The following is a 26970-nucleotide window of genomic DNA, read 5'->3' as shown; positions in this document are numbered from 1 at the left end:
ATGGTGAAGCAGGATGTCCCCCTGCAGCCCATGGAGTACCACGGTGGAGCAGGGTTCCACGCTGCAGCCCGTGGAGGAGACCACGGTGGAGCAGGTGGCCCTGCACCGACGGAGGCTGCCGCCTGTGGAAGACCCCTGCCGGAGCAGATTCCGGGCCGGACCTGTAGCCCGTGGAGAGGAGACCACGCAGGAGCAGGTGATCTGGCAGGAGCTGCTGCCCGTAGGGGAGCCAGGTTGGAGCAGTTTTCTCCTGAGGGATGGACCCCGTGGTACGGACCCATATCTGGAGCAGTTCTGGAAGAGCTGCTGCCTGTGGGAAGCCCACGCCGGATCAGTTCATCAAGGACTGCATCCCGTGGGTGGGACCCCACAGCACAGGGGACGAGAGTGACCGAGAAGGAGCGGCAGAGAAGAAGTGCTGTAGACTGATCATAACCCCCATTCCCCGTTCCCCTGCGCCGCTCGGGGGGAGGAGGTGGAAGAGGGTGGATGGGGGGGGAAGGTGCTTTTGTTTTTTTTTTTTTTCCTTTGTTTTCTCACTTCTCTCGCTTGTTAGTTGTAGGCAATAAATCTTACTATCTCCTTATGCCGAGTCTGTTTTGCCCGTTACAATAATTATTGCGTGATTTTCTCGTCCTTATCTCAATCCTTGAGCCCTTTTCACATATTTTCTCCCCATTCCTCTTTGAGGAGGGGGAGTGAGAGAGCGGCTGTGGTGGAGCTCGGCTGCCCACTCGAGCAGAACCACGACAAATAATTCTTAAATTATTCAGTTTCTTGACTTCATTGTGTTTGGCTTAATTTTTACAAAGCATGTACAAACCATCATTTAATTAAAAAAAAAAAAAAAAAGTGCCAATGGCAACAAATATATGCAATATATATATACTATATATATATAGTATAATATATATTATATATATTATAATATATATATAATTTCGTTCAATCCGAGACATCTGAGACACAAACACCTACTCCATTTATATTACATTTTTATTATCTTCTAATATCCAAGTATCCTTCTTTTTCATTAGTGACTTAACTTTTCTTAAAATCATATTAATTAGGCCAAGGTCTCAGAGAGACCTAACACCCTCAATAAAAGTTTGTCATTCAAAATAAAATTGTTTTGGGATTAAGGAAGCTAGATGGGTGTCTAACATTTTGTGTCACAGGCTTTAATGCAGACCAGTTGAATTACTTCTTTACTTTAAAAATATGTAGTGTTATATTGCTTTAGAATGTAACTTAGCCATCCCAGGGCACAATTGTCTTACCAAGTCACCACTGGTCCTAGCCTTTCCTTAACTGCTTTGACCCTATGAGCCTTTTCTGAGGGCATGTGTTATTATCATTAGTAATAGTAGTAGTAGTAGTAGTAGTAGTATATGTTTATATTTTATAATAATTTTATTATATTCAATATAATAATAATAATAATAATAATCTTTAAGAATAGAATCATAGAATCATAGAATCATAGAATCATAGAATATCCTGAGTTGGAAGGGACCCTTAAGGATCATCAAGTCCAACTCTTGACACCGCACAGGTCTACCCAAAAGTTCAGACCATGTGATTAATTGTACAGTCCAATCTCTTCTTAAATTCAGACAGGCTCGGTGCAGTGACCACTTCCCTGGGGAGCTTGTTCCAGTGTGCAACCACCCTCTCTGTGAAGAACCCCCTCCTAATGTCAAGCCTAAATTTCCCCTGCCTCAGCTTAACCCCGTTCCCGCGGGTCCTGTCACTGGTGGTAATGGAGAAAAGGTCTCCTGCCTCTCGACACCCCCTTACGAGGAAGTTGTAGACTGTGATGAGGTCTCCTCTCAGCCTCCTCTTCTCCAGGCTGAACAGGCCCAGTGACCTCAGCCGTTCTTCGTACGTCTTCCCCTACAGGCTTTTCACCATCTTCGTAGCCCTCCTCTGGACACTCTCCAACAGTTTCATGTCCTTTTTATACTGTGGTGCCCAGAACTGCACACAGTACTCGAGGTGGGGCCGCACCAGCGCAGAGTAGAGCGGGACAATCACCTCCCTTGACCTACTAGCGATGCCGTGCTTGATGCACCCCAGGACACGGTTGGCCCTCCTGGCTGCCAGGGCACACTGCTGGCTCATATTCAACTTGCTGTCTACCACGACCCCCAGATCCCTCTCTTCTAGGCTGCTCTCCAGCGTCTCATCGCCCAGTCTGTACGTGCAGCCAGGGTTTCTCCATCCCAGGTGAAGGACCCGGCACTTGCTCTTATTGAACTTCATGCGGTTGGTGATCGCCCAGCTCTCCAACCTATCCAGATCCCTCTGCAAGGCCTTTCCACCCTCATTTGAGTCCACAACTCCTCCAAGTTTGGTGTCATCAGCAAACTTGCTCAAAATACCTTCTATAAATAGTGTATAACAAGAAAATTGTTGCTGCTTGCAGTTTTCTAGCTTGATGTCAAGGTGATATACAGAACAATGTAGTGTACAAGGTATGTAGTGTGCAAGGCTATAAGGCTTACTGGTGTAGTGATGGAAAGAAGCTTGGACTAGGCAGCTGGAGTGAGACTTGATGAGATCAAATTTACAGATAACACTACATTGGAGGATGGGGGTGGGGAAGATGGTTGATACAAAACAGGGGTAGAAACAAATGTAGCAAATGTATTTCCAGCCCCACAGGTATTCTTTGAACAAAATGTCTTATTTATCAGATTTTTAATTGAAAATAAGAAGCAGTTTATATATGTTGTTCAAGTAGGGAAAATAAAGCCCAAATGTTTAGTGATAAAAAGAATAACAAAAGACAAACAGAAATATATGTATTTTTACCTTCTTTAATACTTATTTGGTCCATCATGATAAAAAGCTTACTATTTTGGTGTTGTTGCTGTTGCTGTTTTTTGTGTTGTTTTTTTTTGTTTGTTTTGTTTTGTTTTAATTTGTTTGTTTGTTTTATATTTTATTATTGCTCACAAGGCAAAAACATACAGAGATAAAAACAAAGGAGTTATTGATATCCATTATCAATCATCTTATTTTCTCTATAATCAGTTTAGAAATGAGAAAACGTTTTAGGAAGGCTGGAGTCACAAACGATTAGGAAACACAATTCAAGCTTCTTTTTCCTTTATACCTCACTCTTTTAGTTTCCGTAGAGTTGAATAAAATAAAGCATTAGAAAAGCTAGATATATAAAGATACAGCTTTCTAACATCATGCTTAGAGGCACACCAGATAGGTTTACTAATTATGAAATTTAATTAGAGTATCCATCTTTCATTTTATTCCTTGAGATTTAAGTGACAACATCACATAACATCCGTCATGTCTTTCTGGCTCATCCTCCTTCCTGGCTTTTGTGTATGAGATGAAAACTATTTATTTATTTATTTATTTTCCTGTAGCCATTTTCTGACTAGATACATTTTTATACACAATGAGGGGAATGGTAGAAATGTAGAAAACTACCTGTTGACCAAACTCCAACTAAGACATGGACAAACACCAGGAAACAGTACAAGATAAACAAGAACTCTGCAATGATGCTCATTACTTACTAATTTTGCAAGACAAAACTTTCCAAATAGCATTAATAACTGAAAAAGTTGTAAGGATATGTAGAAGGAGAGTGCCTGCTCCTTTAAGGTTATCTGGTCAAGGACCTTTTTCAGTGCAACAAGAGATATTAAGAAAGGGAGGCAGTAATGGGAACGAGGTCTGATCAAGTCACACTAATTGATGAAGGCATGTGAGTATATGGAAATCTTTATTGTAGCAGGGTTATCTGATCAAGGTCTTCAAAGCTCAGAGGCCATGACCAGAAAAAAATTGTCAGTTGTACTATTTTAAAAGGAAAGAGATTGCATCTGGGAATGTTGATGCAAGCAAGGTTGTCTGAGTGAGAATATCTGATTCAGGATGATATGAAAAATATTGAGAAGCAGATCTGTCAAAGAAAAAAATGGAGACGATGACAAGAAGCATACCTCCCAGTCCTTCCTCCCACTGCCAGGAAGATCAACCTGAACTTTGCATTTGATAAGACTCTGAACCTGGGAGGGGGGCTGGGCTGGGAAAGTGCAGAAACTGAAGAGATATGCAAACCCATGATGAGTGTACAGGGGGATGGCAGAGTAGAAGGAACAAAAATGTAGAGAAGGGTATAAAAGGGCCAATCACTTGTAAAACAAGGCCAGTCTCTACTTGTCTGTCCAATGTTTGGACATGTCTTCAGTGAGCTTCAAGCTGGACTAGACCAGGGAGTAGTTGATATGCTAATTGGGTAAAGGGCCTGGGAACTAGGCATGAGTGCTGGATGGACAAAGGAGACATGCCAGGTACTCAAAGCATCTGCCAATGTATGTTTGTAACCTATTGCTGTGTGTGTGCCTGCACTTGCAAACTTGCGTCTCTACCAGCCAGACAGAAGGGGATTTTGCTGTCTGTGTCTATGTTTTACTCGAGTCCTGTGTGTAAGTGCTGTTGAAGGCAGCCCTTGTCTGGGGCAGCCTGTGTGACCCATCCTGTCAGCACCCCATCTCTCTTTGTGTCTGTGTGTCACTGAAATATGTGCTCAGCTTTGCTACCAGCTGAATCTGCAAACGGAAAAGTGGCAGACACATCCCCCAGCCTGAGCAGAGATACTAGGTCCCCATGCACCTCCCCAGTGGCCCAGCAGGAGCAGTGATGGGTCAGAACAACCCCAGAAGGCAGCTGCACTCTTTGCTTTTTCCTTCACTTAATTATTTGTAGAAGCTCCATAAAGTAGATGAATTATATGTATTCTTAAAATATTAAGATAATGTCACTTTATTATTTAAAGAACATCTGGAAAGCTTTTGTTTTGATTTCTGGCTTGAAATATATGTTGTAAAAATAGCTGCAGAACACATAGTAATTGTTAAGTACAAAATACAAGGGAATAAGAGAAATTCAAAAGGCAATAGAATATTTGCTATAAAGTTATTATGGTCTAAACAACAAAACTAATTTATTTTGAATCAGTCCCATATCTGTAGAAGCTTGCATTAATGGTGAAAAGAAACTGGTTGAAGTTTATGCCTCAATTTAGTGGCATAGTGGAGACAGACAGATGGCAGAAGAATTATTCCTGGAGATCTTCAAAACAAAATCTTATGCATCTTGATCAAATCTTAAAGTTGATGCCTCTCTGAGTGGAGAGTAAAAACAAATGAGTTCCTTCCAAATTGAATTATTCAGTAAGTCTATGATAACTGACACAATTATTATATATAATTTAACAAATGAGCAAATAATATGTTTAAAAGGTTAAGAATATCCACTTTTTTACATGCTTTCATACATGTGCTTTCATTATTTTCTTAACTTACTTTAGAGCATCACCTAAAACATCATTTGTGACAGTAGAAAGACTGTAAGCATTTATCTGCAGCTTTAAGTACATCTCTGCATATATATATACATGTACACATATATGTATACACCAAACAAGATAGCACAGTATTGTACAAGGCAGCAAAACTAGCACAAGTCCTAGAAACTAGTTTATGATGTGCTGCACCCATAAAAATTGATCTGCACTGCTTTGATGTATCTATCCTGCTTCTAGCTGTAGAGCTTGTTCAGGTCATAGCTCAGTGAATGGCACTTTTTCACAAAAGAGATGTAACTTCTATAGGTTGTGTATTTTGACCTTTTATTTGCTCAAGAGACAAGACAGCTTTATGCAGTTTTGAAATTTTAACGAGTAAAGCAATATAGCTGCTGTTGTTGTTATAATAAAATTGATTATTAGAAGTTTTGCCCTTGGCTTCAGTAGAATTAAGCTTTAATGAGAAATGAATTTATTAATGAAGAAGGAGTGATGTGAAGGGGAATGAATAGGAAAATATCTACAAAATCTCCAATTGTCTTTAAATATAGGCCTGACATTGACTTACAGGTTACTTTAAATACACCCAGAAACATTTCCAAGGCTAGATCCACAAGTCTAGATGGTGTAAAACAAACAAACAAAAAAAGTTAAGCCTTTCAGAAAACAAAAGGGCAATGGTCTTCTTCAATGTACTGCACAGTAACGTGGGATTCACAGTAAATAAAACAAAATGTTTGAGACCCCAAAAATTCTTTTAAGAGAGAGTAAATCTAGAAGAGGGACAAATAGTGATAATATAATGGAACTATGTAAAATATGTAATGATATATCAGAAGGTCAGGAAAAAACAATACTCATATGAACTTTATTTTTTTATTAATTTTATTTTTATTTTTTATTTTTTAAAGACAGAATGCTTGCTCAGAAGAGTTTACTGTTTCCTTTTATATTTAATAATATTTCTTAGAAATATTCTATATGTTCAGTCATAACATTTTGCCTAAATAAGTTTTATATCTCATGAAAACAGATTGGAGCACTATAAATGTGAAACTAAGAACTACATCTGTGGTTGTGCAAAAAAAAAAAAAAAAAAAAAAAGCAATTTTATTTTCAGGGATACAATAATTTTTAATATTTTAATAAAGTTTAAAAATAATAAATAAATAAAATAAATATTAAAAATAATTTTTTTAATATTTTAATAAATTTACATCATGTTCATTCTAGGACTATATGTGGAACCTTAATTTTTACATCGTTTTATTGTGAGTAATTATCTCTTCATAATGTTTTCTCAATATCTGAGAAAAGTAATCACAAGATATAAAGAAGGCCTATAAAAAGCCTTCTGCATAGTATAGATTGTAGTAGATGAGTCAGTCCCAAAACCTACATACCTGTATATCTACAGACTAATTTGTTTGGGTCTGCTCTCTGGCAATGTGTCAATAGGCAGAATGTAGCTTGTGTAGTGAGTTAAATTCTCTTATTCAAAAACATGGGCAGCAGGAAATGTGTAGTAGAAAACTATGTCTCATTCTTGCAAGACCTATTTGCAGTTTGCAAGCTGACTGAATCTCACTATTTCACTTCTGAATCTCTGACACTGGCAAATGCTAACAGGGAAACAAACAAACAAACAAACAGGTTAGTGTCTGAGAAATTTCATAACCTACAACAGAAGTTGGATGACAAAAAAAAAAAAAAAAGTTGGAATTTGATTGATGTCCCCTTAAAATCCTGACACAAGAAGCAAACAGAACTATACCTGTTAATCTACTGTTGCAAAACTCCAAATCTACCTGCAAATGACTAAATCCCTATGGGACTTTATTAGTTATTGAATGCTTAGAGAAATTATGATTTCCTACTGATATTTTTGTTGGTACAAAATAATAATCACTTCTTTTGGGATTTTATGAAACAGTTGGTGGTGGTTCTGGTTACTTGTTAGAACACCACCCTGGCTGCTTTTCAAAATGATTGGTAATTGCATTGTACATTATAGCATTTTGAATAGAACAGGTAAAAGATGATTCCAAACACTTTGTGTAATTGAATCAAAGGCAGCTCTACAAATATTCCTAATAAATGCTTTGTGTGGTTTGTGTCACTTCTATAGACTATCACCTTATTTTGTCTTGAATATTCAGTTTCTAATTGATTTTATGTTTGTGTAATACATTTCTATTTTATTCAAAATACAAATAAAGTATATAAGTAAGCAATGACAAAAAATATTCTTTCCAAATCTGTACTTTGGGAACATAAGGCATTTTTTGAGAATTCCATTTCTATTTGTCTTATTTTTTATTAATTCAGAAATCAATATCCTTTGGATTTGTTGTTTAGTTTCAGAATTACAGTCTAACTTATTTAGTGCCATCTCCAGTTATGGTTGAGTTACAGAAATAAAGGATAGGGAACACAAAAAATATTAGTGCTGTCACACTGTGAACTACAAGAATGATGCAAAATATAAAGAAAATGTCATTTAAATGCAGTGTTTTGAAAGGAAAGAAAGTGATTGATGGCAGTTATAAACTCTACAAGGCAGGCAAGCAGTTGGGATTTTACCAGCAGTTCTGCAATTAATTAGCATACAAATATCAGTATTTCCCTGTGTATAACATGTGGTACAGATTGATGTATAAAAGATTCCACCTAATAATGCATGCATTTTAGGAGCTACAAGAAACAACTCAGTGTTCTTTCCACTTGGTACCTGCAAGCAAATAGACTGGGGGTGTACAAGAAGTTAGGAGGGGTTACAGCCAGAACAGCTGACCCAAACTGACCAAAGGCACACGTGACAAAGGCACATATTTTATTTACTGAGCATATCATGCTCAGTAATAAAAGCTAGGGCAGAGAAGGAGGCGGGGGTGGGAAGTGGAGTTTGGAATGATAATATTTGTCTTCCCAAGCAATTTCTTCTCAGAAAGAGTAGTCAGGCATGAGAACAGTTTGCCCAGGGAGGTGGTGGAGTCACCTTCCCCAGGGGGGATTAAGGAAAGGTTAGGTGTGGTACTTAGGGACATGGCTTAGTGGGTAATATTGGTGGTAGGGGGATGGTTGGACCAGAGGAGGTCCTTTCCAAACGTTATGATTCTACAAGTAACCATTACATGTGATGAGCTTTGCTTTCCTGGAAATGGCTGAACACATCTGTCTGCCATTGGGAAGCAGCTAATTAATCCATTATTATGCTTTGCTTGTGCATGCAGCTTTTTCTTTCCGTAGTAAACTGTCTTTACCTCCACCCATGAGTTTTTGCACTTTTACCTTTCTAATTCTCTCCCCCATCCCACCTGGGGAAAGTGAGTGAGCAGTATGGGGTTGCCTACCAAGGTTAAAACACAATGCATGGGTAGTGAGACCTGGTGGTGTCCTCAGGACCCTGACACTACCCAAAGGTTTATTGCACAATGACCCTAACACTACAAGTTTTAACGAATATGAGAAGTTTTTTTTTTTTTTTTTTTTTTTTTTAATTAATATGAAGATTGAGGAGTTAGAAAGAGGGAATATCATAATGCCATGAAACACTGAGCATACAGTAGTCTGAACTCCATGACTCGGCACCTTTCTCACTTGCTGGATTCCACTGAAATACCAATTAGCAATTTGCCATGACTTTAAGGAGTATAGCCATGAGGCAGTTAATGCCTGTCATCATATACTTACAACTTTGTACTGTCATACACTTTTAGAATTCAACAAAGGTATTATTTAATGATGGCAATTATACTGCCACTGACTGTAATGTAGCTAGAAGCTAAAATAGTCTTACATTTCAGAGAGTTAAAAAGATATGAGAGATTTCATTTAAATACTGTTACAGTTTTCTCAGATCTAATGTAAATACCTTGTAGGTTTGTTAGAAACAGTGATAACTTGTTTTTCTTTCTATTTAGCAAGTTTTCATTGTGCTATTCACCTTTCTCTAATTTGCTCAAGTTAAGGTCAACTGTGTTGAAATCAGTCTTTTATCTGAGTCTTCTCAAGAAGGATAAAAGATTTGTTTAATTTGCAAGCTTCCATTTTACAGCATAAATATTGCATTTTGTTAACCAAGTAAAGCAAAATGAAACACTGTGAACTGTGCAGCAATTCCAAAGGTTTCCTTTTACCTTGTCCTGTCCAGTCTATTCTGGCTTAAATATAAAGTGTGTTGGAAAGGTAAAATTTCCTTAACCTCAAAAGTAATTGATCGTGTTCCGATTCTGCATTTGCAAATGTGCATATATATGCTTGGGAAGGGATGCCTGAAGTACCAGTGACAGAAAAGTGTAAGTGAAAAAGATTGTCTTGCAGCTTTGAAGATCCTCAAATTAGCAGGAGTCTGCAATTAGAGAACAGACCAAAGACATACCTCAAAGGTAAGAGGAAAGAAACTTTCCTACAAAACAAGAAGGGGAAATCTGTGAAGTTTGTTCAGCTCAGCAAGCTAATGGAAGTTGTTAGACTGGAAAAAGGAATAGAAGAAAAAAATTTCCAAAGTTATTGCACTGGCACAGTAGGAAAAGGAAAGTTTTGTACATAGTGTTTCAATCAAAGAGTTATCCCTATTCATCTAATTCTATTTTATAGTATCTGTGTTCTGATAAAATATTCACTGTAGAAACTGAAAGTATTTTTAGCCTTTTGCTGTCCTCAGTTCACCACTATGAAGTGTGAGTGTATTTAAGTGGTCATTCTGAAGAGAGGGAGGGAGACAGTTCTAGAAATAAAAAGTTTTAAGAGTGTAAGTTAGCAGTGTGTTTTTCTTGTTAGTGACATAGTCTATGAGTACTTGTGAAATTAGTGCAGAACAAAAGGATTGGATAGATAAGAGCAAAATCAATATGGAGGATCTAATCATCACACTAAATATATTTAAAGACATTTCAACATTTCAAGAGTATGTTCAATGTGATCCTATGGACTGAAAGCTCATTTACAGCTGAAGCATATTAGGTGCACACATGCAGCACATCATCCACATTGGTTTCCTCTAAAAGAAACCTAGTTCCTCTTCAAAGACATTGCTCCACAACAAATTGAAATATTTTAAATAGAGACAGCAAGGAGATTTGCTTCAAAAGTCTACTGGTAAACTAAAGTAAATCTTTAATGCAGAAATGTTCATGATAGACAGTCCTGTTCAGGACTTTTGCTCTTTTTACTGCTGTATGACTCCAAAAGCTCTGTGAGTAATCTTCATCACTGTGTCAGCTTGATGGTCAGCCAACGTTCCATTTTATTACTTGCATGCTATCTAAAGTGCTTTGGGACTAATGTATGAAGATGGCTATTAAGGTCCAAGAATAATAAGTGATAGCATAGTTCTGCAAATGTACTATGCACCATGTATATATATTACAGTTATTTCTCTTACTGATTTCCTGTTGTGGTCTGAGGAGTTCAATATTTATTTGTATATGTTATAATTTCAAGTATATAATCCACATCTGATACAATCATTCCCTTATGTACTGGCTCTGTCTGGAACTGAGATAAATTTCTTCCTAGCAGTCTACATGGTGCTGTGTTTTAGAATTGTGACGGCAGTCACTAATTAGAAACTGCCTGGGCATTGGCCTGCTTGTAGGAGGTAGTGAGTAATTCCTCTTGCATTACTTGTTTGTTTTTTTCCTCTTTATTTCAGCTATTAAAGTGAGTTTACCTTGACCCATACATTTTCTGTAATTCTGCTCTTCTGATTCTCTCTTCCACCCCTCTGGGGAAGATGGGGGAGAGGATGGGATTCAGTTGGATTTACAGGAGTGAAAGTAAAATTAAAAAAAAAAAAAAAAGAAATTTAAAACAGAATTAGAGAGTGCATCAACTATCAGCATGAACAAGCATTTTTTAAAACTGGATTTTCTCTTCAACTGTTTATAATATAAAACTTATGTTACACAATGTTGTGTATTCTTTGGAAGTAAACTGCTGTAGATGTAAAGCATGTTTTTCCATGAATGCTGTTAAGTTTTGATATTATTTTTTTCCACAGCTTAATACTCCACAGAGTTCAAAAATGCAAAATACTAATATATTTTTCCCCACAGCAGTGAAAAATGCAATAATTTTGTCAGAACTACATTATATCGCAAATGGCATACACAGCTTCATTAGAAAAGAATGTCATAACACTTCTGATTTTATTGTCTAATCTCCACAGACTTGGAAAAAAAAAAAAGAAAGAATTATCATCACACTGAGAATACTATGGGCTCTTTTGTCCAGCTAGTACAGCCACTTGTACAATTCTGAGTACAAATATATCGTTATTGCATAATATTTGTTTCACATCTAGGTTCAGAAGAGGGGAGATAAAACTTTGCCAACAATGCTGTTGTGGCATTTCCATATCAATACTTTTGCAACAGCAACTTTTCCCTCTTACTGACTAAATTCCAGAGTTTTGACTTGTTTGTAAATATTGGTGTTAAAGGATGTTAAGAGTGACTGCTTCCTTTAGTGACCCCTGCCCCACCACAGACCTGCCCAAGAACCCTCCTGCAGGGCTGCTTAGGCCAGCCCGATGTTGGGGGACCCAGGGTCTCTGCCCAGGCTGGGTGATGTGGCTGTGCTTTCTTCTTTGTAGGTGCAACCAATAGCAAGGCTGAACACGTATCCAAGAGACATGCAGGATGCTGACACAGCTGGCAAGGCACTTTAGGCAAGACACTGACTTCAGCAGCTCCTACATACAGCATTTGATTTAAGCACAGACAGAAAACTCCCCTTTCTATTCTTCAGATGGTAGCGACAAAGGGTCATTAGTGTAGACACGCATCTGCAAAAGATTGGCTGTATTTCTGCTACCTGGCTTTAAAGCAGGAGTTTATCAAAATGGTATGTGAACTCATCGAGTTTTACCATCTCTCTTCCTCTCTTCTACTGAAAATGTGGTAACAAATAACTAGATCAAATAAAAAAGTTTTTCACTAAGACAGTTTCCCTGAAGTTTTTGCTGGAGAGGAAATATATGTATGAACTGGAAACAAGTGAACTAAACTGGAAAGCTGAAGAAGGAGGAATAGGTTTCTCCTATGTATGATTCACAGGTAGTTAAAATGAAGTATTTTACAACACACAACTTTCAGTTTAAGTGTTATTTTCAAAAGGTCAAATTTTGTTACATTCAACTTTTGTAATATTTTAAATCTTTTATCACAAAGTTGTGGTTTTACTCAGCTAGACAGATGAACTCCACCAGAACTACTCTCTCACTCCCCCTCCTCAAAGGGAAAGAGGCAGAAAACACAATGAAAAGGGCTCAACATTTGAGATAAGGATAGAGAGATCACTCAATTATTGTCACAGGAAAAACAGACTTAGCATAGTAGGAAGACTAATGTAATTTATAACATATTACTAACAAGCTAGAGCAGTGAGAAATGGGGGGGGGGGGAATACAAAACTAAAAACGCCCTTCCCCCCATCCACCTTCTCCTACAACCTCACCCCGCGTAGCAAAGGGTAACAGGGAATGGAGATTGCAGTCAGTCTGTAAACTTTGTCTCTGCTGCTTCTTCCTGGTCACTCTCTGCCCCTGCTCCACGTGGGGTCTCTCCCATGGAATGCCGTCCTTCCTGAACTGATCCTGCAGGGGCTGCCCACAGGCTGCTCTTCAAGAACTGCTCCCACATGGCTCCGTATCACAGGGTCCATCTGTTAGGAGCAAACTGCTCTAGCACGGGTCCCCCACAGGTGGGCGGCAGCTCCCCCCAGTCCCCCTGCTCCTGCGTGGGCTCCTCTCCACGGGCTGCAGCTCTGGCCCAAGGCCTGCTCCTGCAGGGGCTCTCCCTGGGCCGCAGCCTCCTCCAGGCCACACCCACCTGCCCCACCAGGGGCCTCTCCACAGGCTTCAAGGGAACTTCTGCTCCGGTGTCTGGAGCAGCTCCTGCCGTCTTTCTGTACTGACCTTGGTGTCTGCAGAGCTGATACTCACATCTCACTCTCCCAGAGGCTGTTGCACAGCAGTTTTTTTCCCTTTCTTAAATATGATGTCACAGAGGCACAAACAATGTTGCCTATTGGCTCAGCTCTGGCCAGCGGCGGGTCCCTTTAGAGTCAGCTGGAACTGGCTCTTATCTAATATGGGGCAGCTTCTGAATTCTTCTCACAGAGGCCACTCCTACAGCCCTGAGCTATCAAAACCTTGCCATATAAAACCAATACAACAATATAAAAAGAAGTATATATGTATATTGAAATCATAATAAAGATGTAAAGGAATATTATCACCCTTCACACAACTTTTTGGATTTGGTTTGGATTAATAAAACCTATGCATATTTTACCCACTGTTGTGGTTTAACCCGGCTGGCAGCTAAGCACCACACAGCCATTCTCTCACCCTCCGCCCTCCATCATGGGGGAATCAGAAAAGAATCAGGAAAAAATGAATCCTGTGGATTGAGATAAAAAGAATTCATTAGGACAGAAAATAAAGGATAACAGTAGTAGTAGTACTAATACTGTGTACAAAACAAGTGATGCACAATGCAATTGCTCACCACCTGCTGACCAATGCTCAGTCTATCTAATCCCCAAGCAGCCTGTCCCCCCACCCTGGCCAGCCACCCCATATTAATTGTTACCATCAGATGGTATGGAATACCCCTTTGGCCAGTTCAGGTCAGCTCTCAAGGTTCTGTCCCCTCCCAGCTCCTGCTGCACCCCCAGCCTTCCTGCTGGCATGACAGTGACAGAAGCTGAAAAGTCCTTGGCTTAGTGTAAGCACTGCTATGCAACAATCAAAACATCAGTGTGGCATCAACATTATTCTCATCCTAAATCCCAAACACAGCACCCTACCAGCTACTAGGAGGAAAATTATCCTGGCTGAAAGCAGGACACCCACGTATGAGGAAAGTAAATCAACCAATTCATCTTTATGGTGCTGACCCTAAATAAAAAATAAATAATAATAATAATAATAATAAAAACCACCTGTGCTTAATTAGCTCTCATTCTATTACTTTCTTGAATTATTTTCTTCTTGGAAATTATTCTAAAAATAAACAATGAAAAATCTCATTACTAAGCTTTAAATAGTTTATTTTACTTTCATAATAAGTGATATGGCAAAGTTTTGAGCTGCTTGGGAGAGGTGTTAAAAACTTACATATCATTCTCAAGTTACCTCATTACATCAGCACTGTTGGCTACAAGTTTGTCCTTCTCTTTCATTAAGGCAAAATACACTGACAATACAACCTGTTGTATCTTGCCTTTGCATACCTTATTTAAACATTCAACATAAGTCTTTAATTACATTTCACATAAGGGAAATAGAATCTGAATAGCAATGAAAATGAAGACATTCATGTGTATGGTGGTTAAACACCAATGGAGAGCTAAGCACCACCACACTCCTCTCTCACTCCTCCTCCTCAAAAGGACAGGAGGAAAAAATATGTTGTCTAAATATGGACTGCTCCAGCAGAGGTCCCCCATGCACAGCACCTTCCACCAGATCTGCCATAATCTCTTTATGGACTGCAGTTTCAGCACGGAGTCTGCTTCTGTATGGGCTGTCCACATGCTGAAGCCTCCTTCAGGCCATATTCACCTGCTGCCTGAAGGAATTCACATCAAGAATGATAAAGAACACTAACAAATAAGAAAGCAGTAGAAATTGAATTGTGGTAGACATACAATTATATTTGGAAATGCTGTCTTGTTCCCTATTGCTACTCATACTACTGAGTATTTAGGGCTCTGGAATTTGGTTCAGAGATTGTCATCCTCAGTCAGAATTAAAGAATTATGAGAAATAGGCCTTTCCATTACAAAAAAAAAAAAAAAAAAAAAAAAAAAAAAAAAAAAAAAAAAAAATCCACAATATCCATTTCCAGGACTGAAAGAAGGAGTTATAGAATAGTATTTAAAAAGAGATTCTTATTCATTGGTGTTAGTTTGATCTGGATGTTGTATGTATCTACCTTTTAACAATTAATAAAAGCACAGGTACTGCATCATATAGTTCTAAATCAACTCCTCCTTACAGTTAAAAGTAATATAGCAAGAGTGCTTCAAATTCCCCAAGCTACTCCAATCTTTTTACTTTCTCCCTTTCTGCAGAAATATGCCTCTGCTCACTATTTGGGAAACTGACTTGTCTGTAGACTTGCTAAAAGCTACACTCCTTCATAGCACCATCTTGAAAGTCAGCTGAACATTTCCACAGGTTCTTCAGATTTCATACAGCCTTCGCCAGCTACTGTATTCTCTTTGGTCTACATTTTGCTCTATTCCTCTTTTTCTTCAACATCCCACATGCAGCTATATCCTTTTTACTCATCACAATTACTATTTGCTACTCTTTATCTTCTATAGTTGGCAAAGGTTTTGTATATTTGTTTGTTTGTTTGTTTGATTTCCTGTGCTTTGCTACCCTCTCTTTGACTTTTTTTTTTCATTCTTTCCCATTGTAAAGGTTGCTCATTAAAAACCATCCCTTGCTAAATGCTTCTTCTGTTCACAATTGTTTATTGTAAAGTATAGCTGATAGAATCCCATGTTCAAACTGATATTTTTCTCCACAAATATATTCATTTGTATTTTTATATACAGATACTCTGATTTAAACAAATTTCAAGCATGCAATGCTAAACTTCATCTCTTATCTCTTTTTTTTCTTTTTTTTTTCCCACTTTTCTGACAGAATTTCCTTTACGCTTATCCTTGTTATTAGAGTTTCATCTCAAATTCAGAATAATTTTGAATCTTTGCAATGACGCATACATTTTTGTGGTTGCATATTGAATGAACAAGTCTTGATCTTATGTGACACTAGATAAGCTGGAAAGCAGTCTGATGAAATAAAACATCAATCTCTAAATATAGTGTGTTGAACATTATTTTTTCTTTATTAGATTTTCTCAAAAGTTTGTGAAATTTATGTCTTCTATCATAACTCAAATTTTCACAGAGTTCTCAATGTGATAAAAGCCCAATCTAGGATAAGTTTGCAAAGAACTTTAAATTTTTGCTTATACCAAGCCCCAGTAAGAATTTGTGTGAACGTCAGTCCTTCTACATCTTCAGGAGTCTGTAATACACTAATCTATGGTATTCAAGAACTTAAAATTATTTTGATGATAAATTTTCAGATAAATCTTTTCTCTTTGAAGATGAATTACATTAAGAATGATTAGAAGGTACGTCCCATGGAAAATTAAGCAACTACAAGCAAAATATGATACTTCAGAAATTCCTGTTAATTAACATATATATATATATTAGTTTTATGTAGGAAAATATGTTTGAGAATACTTAGTTAGCCTCAACACACTTAATTAATTATTTTTTCTAGTTTCCCCCACTCAAAAAGGAATCAGTATTCATACTATTCCTTATATTAAGCCTTTGTAAACCTCAGCTTCATGCCCCCTGATCCTTCTTTACTCCGTGGAATTGAATTACTTTCCCTCAGTATGCAGATCAGCTCATCAACTGAAAGGCTGACATCATCTTTTTAATCTTTTATTTCTGGACTTCATTTCTGCCCTTCAAAAAAGAAAAATATTCCTATTAAATTACAGTGAGTAGCTCTGAGGAGAAACTAGACTCTCAGGTAAAACAAACAAACATTTCCCTGAGAACAGAATGTGTTGTGGGTTTTTGAGTATGAAGTTTGTAATTGCTTTCAGTGGTAGCAGAATTGTGCTTTCTTTAGAAAATTATATGCATATATACATTAAAATTGTTAGATATATATTGTTTTCTGGTGTTTCAATATATGTGTATTCAATAATACTTATTATAGAGAATGGTGCACAAATGGAGGCAACTTTCACTGTTTAAACAATAGATAGACAAGTTGCATGTATATGGATAATAAAAGTTTGTTGATTTAAGTTCTGTCTTTTCATGATGACTGCTCATGAATACCTCTCCATGATGAGAAGTCATTGCTCACACCAGTATACAGTCTGTGGTAGTTCACCAAGGCCTGGCTCCAGCTACAGCCCCAAAACATTGCGGACCTGACAGCTAACAGCACCAGGCTCTTGCTCAATCCCCATGGTCCTGAATGGCCATCTTGGGGCTGGATCTGAACCTGGACCTCACCCACCTGTTTATCCATGTCTCAGATCAGCCTTGGCTTGTCCCCATCCCCAGAGAGGTGCCCAGGGCTGCCCTGATACCCCAAGCTGCCCTCCTCCTGGCTAGGGCCGTGGGATAGGCCCTGGCTGTCAGGCCCTACTGCGATGGACCCTGGGGAACCTTTGTCACTCCCAGTGTCCTGGCCTACATGGAGCTGTCAAGATGCATATTTCTTTTTCAGGAAGAAGCCATGCTTTCATGGAAATTTGGAATTTGTGCACGCACTAGATAGACATTTTTTTCATCAGTAGCATTGAATGCCACCATATTCAACATATAACTATTCTGCACTTGCAACAAAGGATTGATGTTTCCAGAACTTGTTTTCTGTAACTTTGACAACACTGGATTCATACAGCAGACGCATTTCTGTTTGGAATCACATGTAGCCCAGCTGTTAAAACAAGGAAAATCTCTGCATAATCGTGGGTTAATTCCATCTGACAGGTAAAGCCCCACACAGTCAATCACTCAATCCCCTTCAGAAAGACAGGGGAAAGATAACTGGAAGGGCAATAATGAGAAACATGTGTGGATCAAGAGTTTAGTAAATGAAGCAGAGGTGTATGTGCTAGCAAAGAAAAATTAGGAATTCATAAACTTAGCATGGCACAGAATGGGGGATGAAGGTTGCAGTCAGTCCATAACAGTTCATCTCTGTTGTTTCTTCATCTTCACTCTCTTTTGCTGCTCCACTGTGGGGTCCCTCCCACAGGATGCCATCTTTCCCAAACTGGTCCTACATGGGCTTCCCACATATTGCAGCTCTTCAAGAACTGGTCCTGTATTGGATCATACAAGGGTGTGCAGCCCTTCTGGAATGGACTGCTCTAGCATGGGTCTCCCACAGGTGTCAGGTCCTGCCACACCTCCTGCTCCACTGTGGGCTCCTCTCCTCAGGCTGCAGCTCTGACCCAGAATCTCTTCCTGCATGGGCTCCCCATGGGCTGCAACCTCCCTCAGCCCATATCCACCTGCTCCACCATGGGTTCCTCCAAGGGCAGCAGAGCGCATATCTGCTTCACCATGTTACACTATAGGGGCTGAAAGAGGACAGCCTGCTCTGCCCTTTTGCTCTCCGCAGGCTTCAGGAAAACTGCTCTGGTGCCTGGAGCACTTCCTCCCTCTCCTTCTTCACTGATGTTGAAATCTTCATTGTTTCTCTGTACATTTTCTCATTTCTCTCTCCCAGCTACTGTTGTGCAGCAGTTTCTCCCTTTCTTAAATATGCTCTCACAGAGGTGTAATGAGTGTAGTTAATAGGCTCAGCTTTGGCTGGTGGCAGGTCCTTTCTGGAGCTTGTTGGAACTGGTTTTCATCTAACATGGGGCAGCTTCTGGACTTTTCTCACAGAGGCCACCTCTGCAGTCCCCCCACTACCAAAGCTTTTGACATGTTAACAGAATACAGTTGTTTCATAGAATGTAATTATAGGGATTTGGGCATCATAAGTATATGCAGAGAGAACTGCTAGATATGGCATAGTTTAAGTAGAAGCTTTGAAAAGAAATTAATGTTTTTTCTTACTTTACAAAATAGGTCCTCTTCTCCAAACAGTCAGGTTCCAGTGACTTCTTGGGGGTGATAAAGCCCTTCCAAACTCTTACTAGATCACTGTGGGACTTGATTATGAGGCTGTTGCAAGCTATATCCCTTCATCTGCCACTTTCTTCTCCTGCTACAGGCATTTCCTTTCTGTTTCACTGACTACTTCCCCTGTCCTTCACAAGTTTCTTAAGCATCTCAGTGAAGGTACAATACTTTCCTCTCTTTAAAGGGTTGCTCCTGATCTGCAGTGTATTAGCCAATACAAGATCCTTACTATCTAGCTTCACCTTTGTTATGGAAAATACAAAAAACATTAGAACTGGTATAAACAGGTTTAATATTTTTATCAGCCATCATGCTCTGTATCAACTCTCATTCTCCAAAGAGGGCATTAAACTGCACTGAGCTGTGGTGCAATTGCTCTCTGATGAAACAACTAGTTTGTTTTGCATTCTTGGAATGATTTATTTATAGCTGGGTCAGTCTGCAATGTAGATATGTGTAAGGAACACAAATTCTTCTGGGGGCTCCTGTGGGAAGCTTTATAAGATCCAAAAGTGTATCTGTCTGTTCCTCTTGTAAGAAAGGGAAATAAAAATGTGCTAACAAAACTTTACTATGAGCTGAGTTCTTGTTTTAAGTGGGAATTGAACCCTTTTTTTTTTTTTTTTTTTTTTTTTTTTTTTTCCCTACCACACAATGTATGTCTTAAAGTCTATTCATCTGTTTTTGGCTTGTTTACTTGTTTGTTTGCTTTCTAAGAAAATGAGACATAAGCTGCCACATTAGATTTTCTTTCTGTCTCTGCTAATAAACCTTCTGTGTATTTTCCAGCTGAAACTGTTAATTTACAAATAATATATATATATATATAACACTTCTAGTGAAAATCTACTTTCAGGTAGGAGTGTAAGAGAGTGCCCCTACTACTGTCTTGCAGAAGGGGAGGTTGCACAGTGATGCTCTTTAAACATCAGAGATTCTAAACATGAAATGCCATGGTCTTAACTTATCAAGTGAGAGACACTGTTTATGCATCACTGTTTTTATCCATCACAGAACTACTTGCAAACCTCAGAATTAAAATATTAAAAATCTGAGTTAACACAAATTAAATTGTGCTTGATTTTCACATACAAACCACCAGCTCACATTTTCCTACAGTTACACTGAAGTTATTCTTTTTAAGACCCCAGTAATTAGTGATAGGGTTGCATCAAATTAGTACCAAATTACAGGGTCAAATTTAAATAGAGCAGTTTACTTTGTGCTAGACTTTCTCAGTTGACTTATTAGGTAAATGCCCCATTTAAGATATGCAAACACCTTTCAAAAGAATATGACAAAACAGCATCCAATTTAAAATGAAGTAATTAAGATTTTTCTTTCTAAATTTCTTCATCTTTCTGAAGGTTTTATTGCTTAAGTGGCTAAACAATTACTTCCTCCTCCCCTGGGGAAACAAACAAACAAACAAACAACAACAACAACAACAAACATTCATATACCCCTCTGCTAAACTCACAGCAAGCAGTGGTTAAAGAACTCTTAAAATACCTATGAAGAAATAGTACACATATTTTATCTGCATACATGTCTACTAGAAAAAAAAAAAATAAAAAGCAGTCAGTTTAATCAGTGGATTAAACTTTCATCTAGGAATCTTGGAAACATATGCATATGTGCTGATTAAAAACAAAACAAAACACTAAAAAAAAAAATATAGCTTTTTATCTTAGTGAAATCAACAACAAAATATTCCTTACTTTACTGAAGAAGGGAGTTACAACACTAAGAGGAGTTTTTATAAAGACAGGGATGACACTAAAAATAATCTTATTGTCTAAATTTCACAGTTATGAAGGTGTCTGTTCTAGTGGGGATACTGTTAAGGAGTTCACTCCAGGTATTCCTAGATTGTGGAGATAATTCAGACAGGCTTGTACACAAAGCAATGGGCTCACTGTCTTCAGCAGAGTTGCAGTGGTGAGGTACTGAGCCAGAGACAGATTGTCACATTTGCACTTACTGCTTGCATTTTTATCTCCTTTCTTGATCATCCCCATTATGACATTTACTAGCCCTCCGAAAGAAGTATCAGACCTTCATTTATTTTTTCTCTTTAGCTCTAGTTCACTGTCAGACACTCTTATTTGGTAGCAGTGATACAGCTGTCTTGAAAACGTTGATGGTGATCTTCTTTTGTTTGGTGCTTCCCCTTTACTACGTATACTACTATTTGTACAGTTACAGTTTCCTCATCACTTCATTCAGTTTCCTCCTTCTCATTTCAGTGCCTGCTAAAACTGTGAGTAAGATTATTCTAGAACTTATTGAAAAATACCTAAAGGACAATGTAGCCATTGGTCAGAGCCAACATGGGTTCATAAAGGGAGAGTCATGCCTAACAAACTTAATTTCCTTTTTGCAAGATCACCCAGCTAGTTTACCAAAGGAAGACAGGTGATATAATCTTTCTGGATATCAGTCAAGCTTTCAGTACTGTCTTTCACAGTATCCTTCTAGACAAAATGACCAGAATACAGTTAGGTAAAAGAATAGTAAGATGGGTGAACAATTGGCTGACAGGTCACACACAAACTGTTATTTTACATAGGGTTACATCAAGTTGGTGACCTGTCACTAGTGAGGCTCCCACTCCATTTTAGTACCAGTCTTCTTCAATGTTTTCATAAACAATTTAGATGCAGGACTTAAAAAAGGGATGGTCAGCAGGGAGAGGGAGGTGATTGTCCCCCTCCACTCTGCTCTTGTGAGATCCCACCTGGAATACTGTGTGCAGGCCTGGGACCCCCAGCACAAGAACAATGTAGAGCTCTTGGAACGGGTCCGGCAGAGTGCCACTAAGATGATCAGAGGGCTGGAGCACCTCTTCTATGAAGAAAGGTTGAGGGAACTGGGCTTGTTTAGCTTGGAGAAGGTTCCAGGGAGACCTCATTGCAACTTTCCAGTACTTGAAGGGCGCATATAAACAGGAGGGGGAATGCCTGTTTACATGTGTTGATAGAGACAGGACAAGGGGGAATGGTTTTAAACTAAGACAGGAAGGAGGAAGTTTTTCACTCAGAAGGTGGTTAGGCACTGGAACAGGTTGCCAAGAGAGGTTGTGGATGCCCGATCCCTGGATGCATTCAAAACCAGGCTGGATGCGGCTCTGGGCAGCCTGCTCTAGTGGTTGGCAACCCTGCTCATGGCAATGGTTTGAAACTAGGTAATCTTACGGGTACTTTTCAACTCAGGCCATTCTATGATTCATTCTATGACTTGAAGGTTTTTTGAGCAAGTTTGCAGACAATACCAAATTGGTTGGTACTGTTGACTCCATTGAGGGTGATGAGGCTTTGCAGAGATCTAGAAAAATTAGAGAGCTAGGCAATCACCAACAATATGAAGTTTAACAAGAGCAAGAACCAGATTCTGTACCTGGGAAGGGGCAACCCTGGTTATACATACAGACTGGGGAATGAGATGCTGGAGAGTAGCCCCACAGAAAGGGATCTGAGGGTTTTGGTTGACAGCAAGCTAAACATGAGCCAGCAGTGTGCCATGGCAGCCAGAAGGGCCAACAGTATCCTGGGGTGCATCATGAACTGCATTGTTAGCTCTTGAAGGAAAGGGATTGCCCTTCACTACATTACACTGGTGCAGCCTCACCTTCAGTACTGTGTGCAGTTTTGGGCACCACAATATAAGAAAGGTATTAAGTTGTTAGAGAGTGTCCAAAGGAGGGCAACAAAGATAATGAACGGTCTAGAGGAGAAGTTGTATGAGGAGCCGCTGGAGTCACTTGGATTGTTCAGCCTGGAGAAGAGGAGACTAAAGGGAGACCTAATGGCAGTTTACAACTTCTTCACAAGGGGGAACAGAGAGGCAGGAGAGGCAGGCACTGATCTCTCTGCTGACCAGTAATAGGATCCAAGGGAATGGCTTGAAGCTGCAACAGGGAAGGTTCAGACTGGATATGAGGAAAAGGTTCTTCACCAAGAGGGTGGTCAGGCACTGGAACAGGCTCCCCAGGGAAGTGATCATGGCACCAAGCCTGACAGAGTTAAAGCATCATTTGCACAATACTCTCAGACACATGGTCTGAGTTTCTGGGTGGTCCTTTGGGGACCCAGGAGTTGGACTCAATGATCCTTGTAAGTCCCTTCCAACTCAGATATTTGATGATTCCTCCACCAACCTTTTTTGTGGCAATGGGTCACTGTTAGTCACATGTACACTTTCCCCTATTAGTATTTTGTAAGAATGAGAAATCATTTTGCAGCATTTTAAATTTTTTTTTTTTTTTTTTTTTTTAATGTAATGCTTGAAATAGAAGAAACTTCTGAATATTATAAGGGCTTTCTTTGATAAACGTGTGCCTTTTAGTTAAACTACAGAAAAAAAAAAAAAAAAAAAAGAAAAAAAAGAAAAAAAAAACACCTCTAAAAATAGAAAAAAATAGAAAAAAAAAAAAAAACACCCTTACTTCTTATCAAGTGTAAAATTCAACAAGTGTAAAGTTCTGTTTTACACTATACTTTCATCAAATGTACTCATTTCTTTTTATATACCATGAATCACTAAGAGCTTATTGATATCTGTAGTTATGTGGTTGTTGTTGTTGTTGTTGCTGTTGTTTCTTAAAAAAAAAAAAAAAGTTTATCAAAATATATATCAAGATGAGGTAAACCAGCATAGTCATTAAAAAGTAATAAGCTGTTGAAGAATTATTTGAAATTTATTTTTGCTATCCCTGGCTTAGTGCCAAAATTATGCATCAAGAGATGCAGTTTTCTGGTTTATGACATTTTAACAGTAACATTCCTTCAACTAAAACAAAATGAAAAAACTAAAGTCACATTTATACAATATTAAGAAACATTGGTACCTTGGTCTTACAAAGTATTTCAGGTCAAAATCTACCTCAAAATCTTTAAGAAAATGACATAACTAAGCATGAAATCTTAAAGGCAACACCCTGTCTCACTACAGCTCTTCACATCACTCAGAACTTCACCTGCTTCAACTCAAAAAAGCAGTTCTGCAATATGTATACTTTATTTCTAGTTTGCATGAGTGCACTTATCACAAACATTCAGATTTTCAGAGCTGTCTGAGTGCTTGCTAAGCATATGTCAACTCTAATACCTTGCAGATACTGTGGATGTTGTTATTGCTCTGTTATTGCTCAGTGTAGGTCACCTTTTGGTATAAGCTCTTTTAAAATGTGCCCTTAACTTGACAAAGACCTTGCAGATGAACACCTACCTTATAAAATTTTTTTGCAAACAGGTATTAACCAACTGACAACATGCATCTAGAAAATCTACTTGGCAAGTAATCTCACTTTTTGGCTTATATACTAAAGATTCAAATACAGTGGCTGTGGGTTGTTAGTTTGTTGTTGTTTTCTTTGTTTTTGTTACTTAATCTTTATTTGTTTCTTCATAACGGTACAAAATATACTCCGGAAAACCAGAGGAAAACCAGAAAGGGCATGAATAGAGGCAACTGTTGTTGGTGAGGCCACACCACAAATGCGTTGTTCAGTTTTGGGCCCATCAGTACATGAAAGACATTGAGGTACTGGAGCATGTCCAAAGACAGGCAAAGAAGCTGGTGAAGGGTCTAGAAAGCAAGTTTTAAGAGGAGCAGCTGAGGGAGTTGGGGTTGTTTAGCTTGGAGAAAAGAAAGCTCAGGGGAGACCTTATTGAATGCTACCTTAAAAGAGGCTATAGCAAGGCTGGGATTAGTCTCTTCTCCCAAGCACATGTGACAAGACAAAATGACCTTAAATTGCACCAGTGGAGGTTTAGGGTGGATATTAGGAAAAAAGTCTTCACTGAAAGGGTAGTGAAGTATCAGAACAGACTGCCCAGGGAAGTAGCTGAGTCATCAATCCTGAAGGTCTTCCACAAAAAGTGTAGATGTAGTGCTTGGATGATGTGGTTTAATGGTGGACTTGGCAGTGCTAGGTTAAAGTTGGACCAGATGGTCTTAGTCATTTTTTCCAACCTAAGTAATTCTATGATTCTGTGAACTTTATGAGTCAGTTATATGTAGAATGTCTTCAGTCTTCCTCCCCTAAAACAAAGGTCTGGGGCATGAGTACCCAGGAAGGGAGTAAAATACTATGTTTATTTCTGTCATTCATTCTCTTCCACCACTTGAAACTTTTCAGTCTGCCGGTGAACAGCTCAGGTTTCTTCTCTGGATCAGTATACATTAGGCAAAGACTTCTGGAGTCTTTGGACTGAGGAATACCCATCTCTGGAGGTGTTCAAGACCAGGTTAGATGAGGCACTGAGCAATCTGCTCTAGAGAGTGGCATCCCTGCCTATGGCAGGGGGGTTGGAACTAAATGATCTTTAAGGTCCCTTCCAAACCAAGCCATTCTATGATCTTGTGATTCAATGAGTCTATGATTCCATGATTCTGAGACTTCTGGGTTAGACTGGAAGGCCTCCAGAGGTCCCTTCAAGCATCAGTCATTCTGTGATTCTAGGCAGTATTACTAACTTCTATATATCAAAATATTGATGGATCCTGTTACTGTGCCAATGAGCATATTTTCTATTTATATTTGATTGGAAGACTATTTCTTTAAATAAGAATTACAAAATCATAAGTTCTGGGATACATTTTGCAGCTGAGAGGTTTTAGAAAGAATAAGTCAGACTTGATTGTCAGCTAACAGAGCCTGTTTCTGTGAAGTACAGCTGACATCAGCCATAACAGAAACAGAGTACTAGACCAGCTGGGTTATTTCTGTAATCCAGTCTGCTAATTCCTATGCTACAAAGAACGCCATCTCCTGAAGTTTTAGCTCAGATTCAGTAAGTGTCTATTCTGTCGTCAGCATATTCTTAGAAAATGTTGTTGATCCATTTCTAAGTGCTTCTACCCAACCAACTAAAGATAGTAAACTCCTATTCTCTCTTAAAAATAAATAAATAAATAAATAAATAAATAAATAAATAAATAAATAAATAAATAATAAAATTGCAAAAAGTCTTAACAAATTAGATACAATTACCTAAATAAGTTCCAAATGTCAGTAATACATAAAATAATGCAATACCATTGCAGTAGCAAAGGCAGTAACAGTGATATTCAGAAAGGTGGGTGACACAAAGCAGAACTGTGAAATTACTGTTATAGCCAGTCAATTCAGTCTTCCTGTAAGTAATTCTGTCAGTTGGTTATAAAGTTTTAGTTGCAGATCTGTAGAACATTCTTATGTTAGTAACAGTGGCCAGTTTATTATACACTTTATGCAAAGCCACGTTGTGAGTCTTCCATTTCATACCAAGGAACTCAATCAAGAAGAGACTGCAAATAGCAAAAAATTCTGTGATTGTTATTAATTGAAAATATCTATCTGGAAGCATCATTGCTGTGGAAGAACCAGCTGGCTTCAGAAGAACAAAGATTAGTTCAAGATCTGGTGCAATGTTCAATGATATATAGCATAGGTAATGGCACTGATAGTTACAAATGCCCAAATTTTTGCATTACAATTTTATTTCCAGTTGCTTCATCTTAATGCCCACAACCCTCCCCCCACTTACTGAGTCTGTAAGTTTTTTGCTCTAGATGAGGGATCTGATTTTTCTTGGAGACTTTCATCTGAAACCACTGTGTTGTTTCACATATATATTAAAAAAACATATTATTCCAGTCTTTCAAAAATATATTTATCATATTTTTTAAAAGAGCTCATCTTCTTCAGGAGCACAGGTATGATATTTGGTTGATACTTTGCCAATATATTTTTTTTAACGAGGACCTCACGCAGATAGCCTGCATTGAGTGCTCCTGGCAGGGAGATGAACAGACCCAACCCCTAACATGCCCCTCCCCCCCATAACGCAGCACACAGTGGATTGGTCAGAGCCGCAGCCCCGGACCCCCTCCCCTCAAGTAGCCAGGAGCTGTGCTTCTGCCACCGCGGGCGTTGA

The sequence above is a fragment of the Aythya marila genome (assembly GCF_965140915.1).
Source record: "Aythya marila genome assembly, chromosome: 1".
NCBI classification, from domain to species: domain Eukaryota; kingdom Metazoa; phylum Chordata; class Aves; order Anseriformes; family Anatidae; genus Aythya; species Aythya marila.
Note: the sequence above shows the minus strand (reverse complement) of the source record.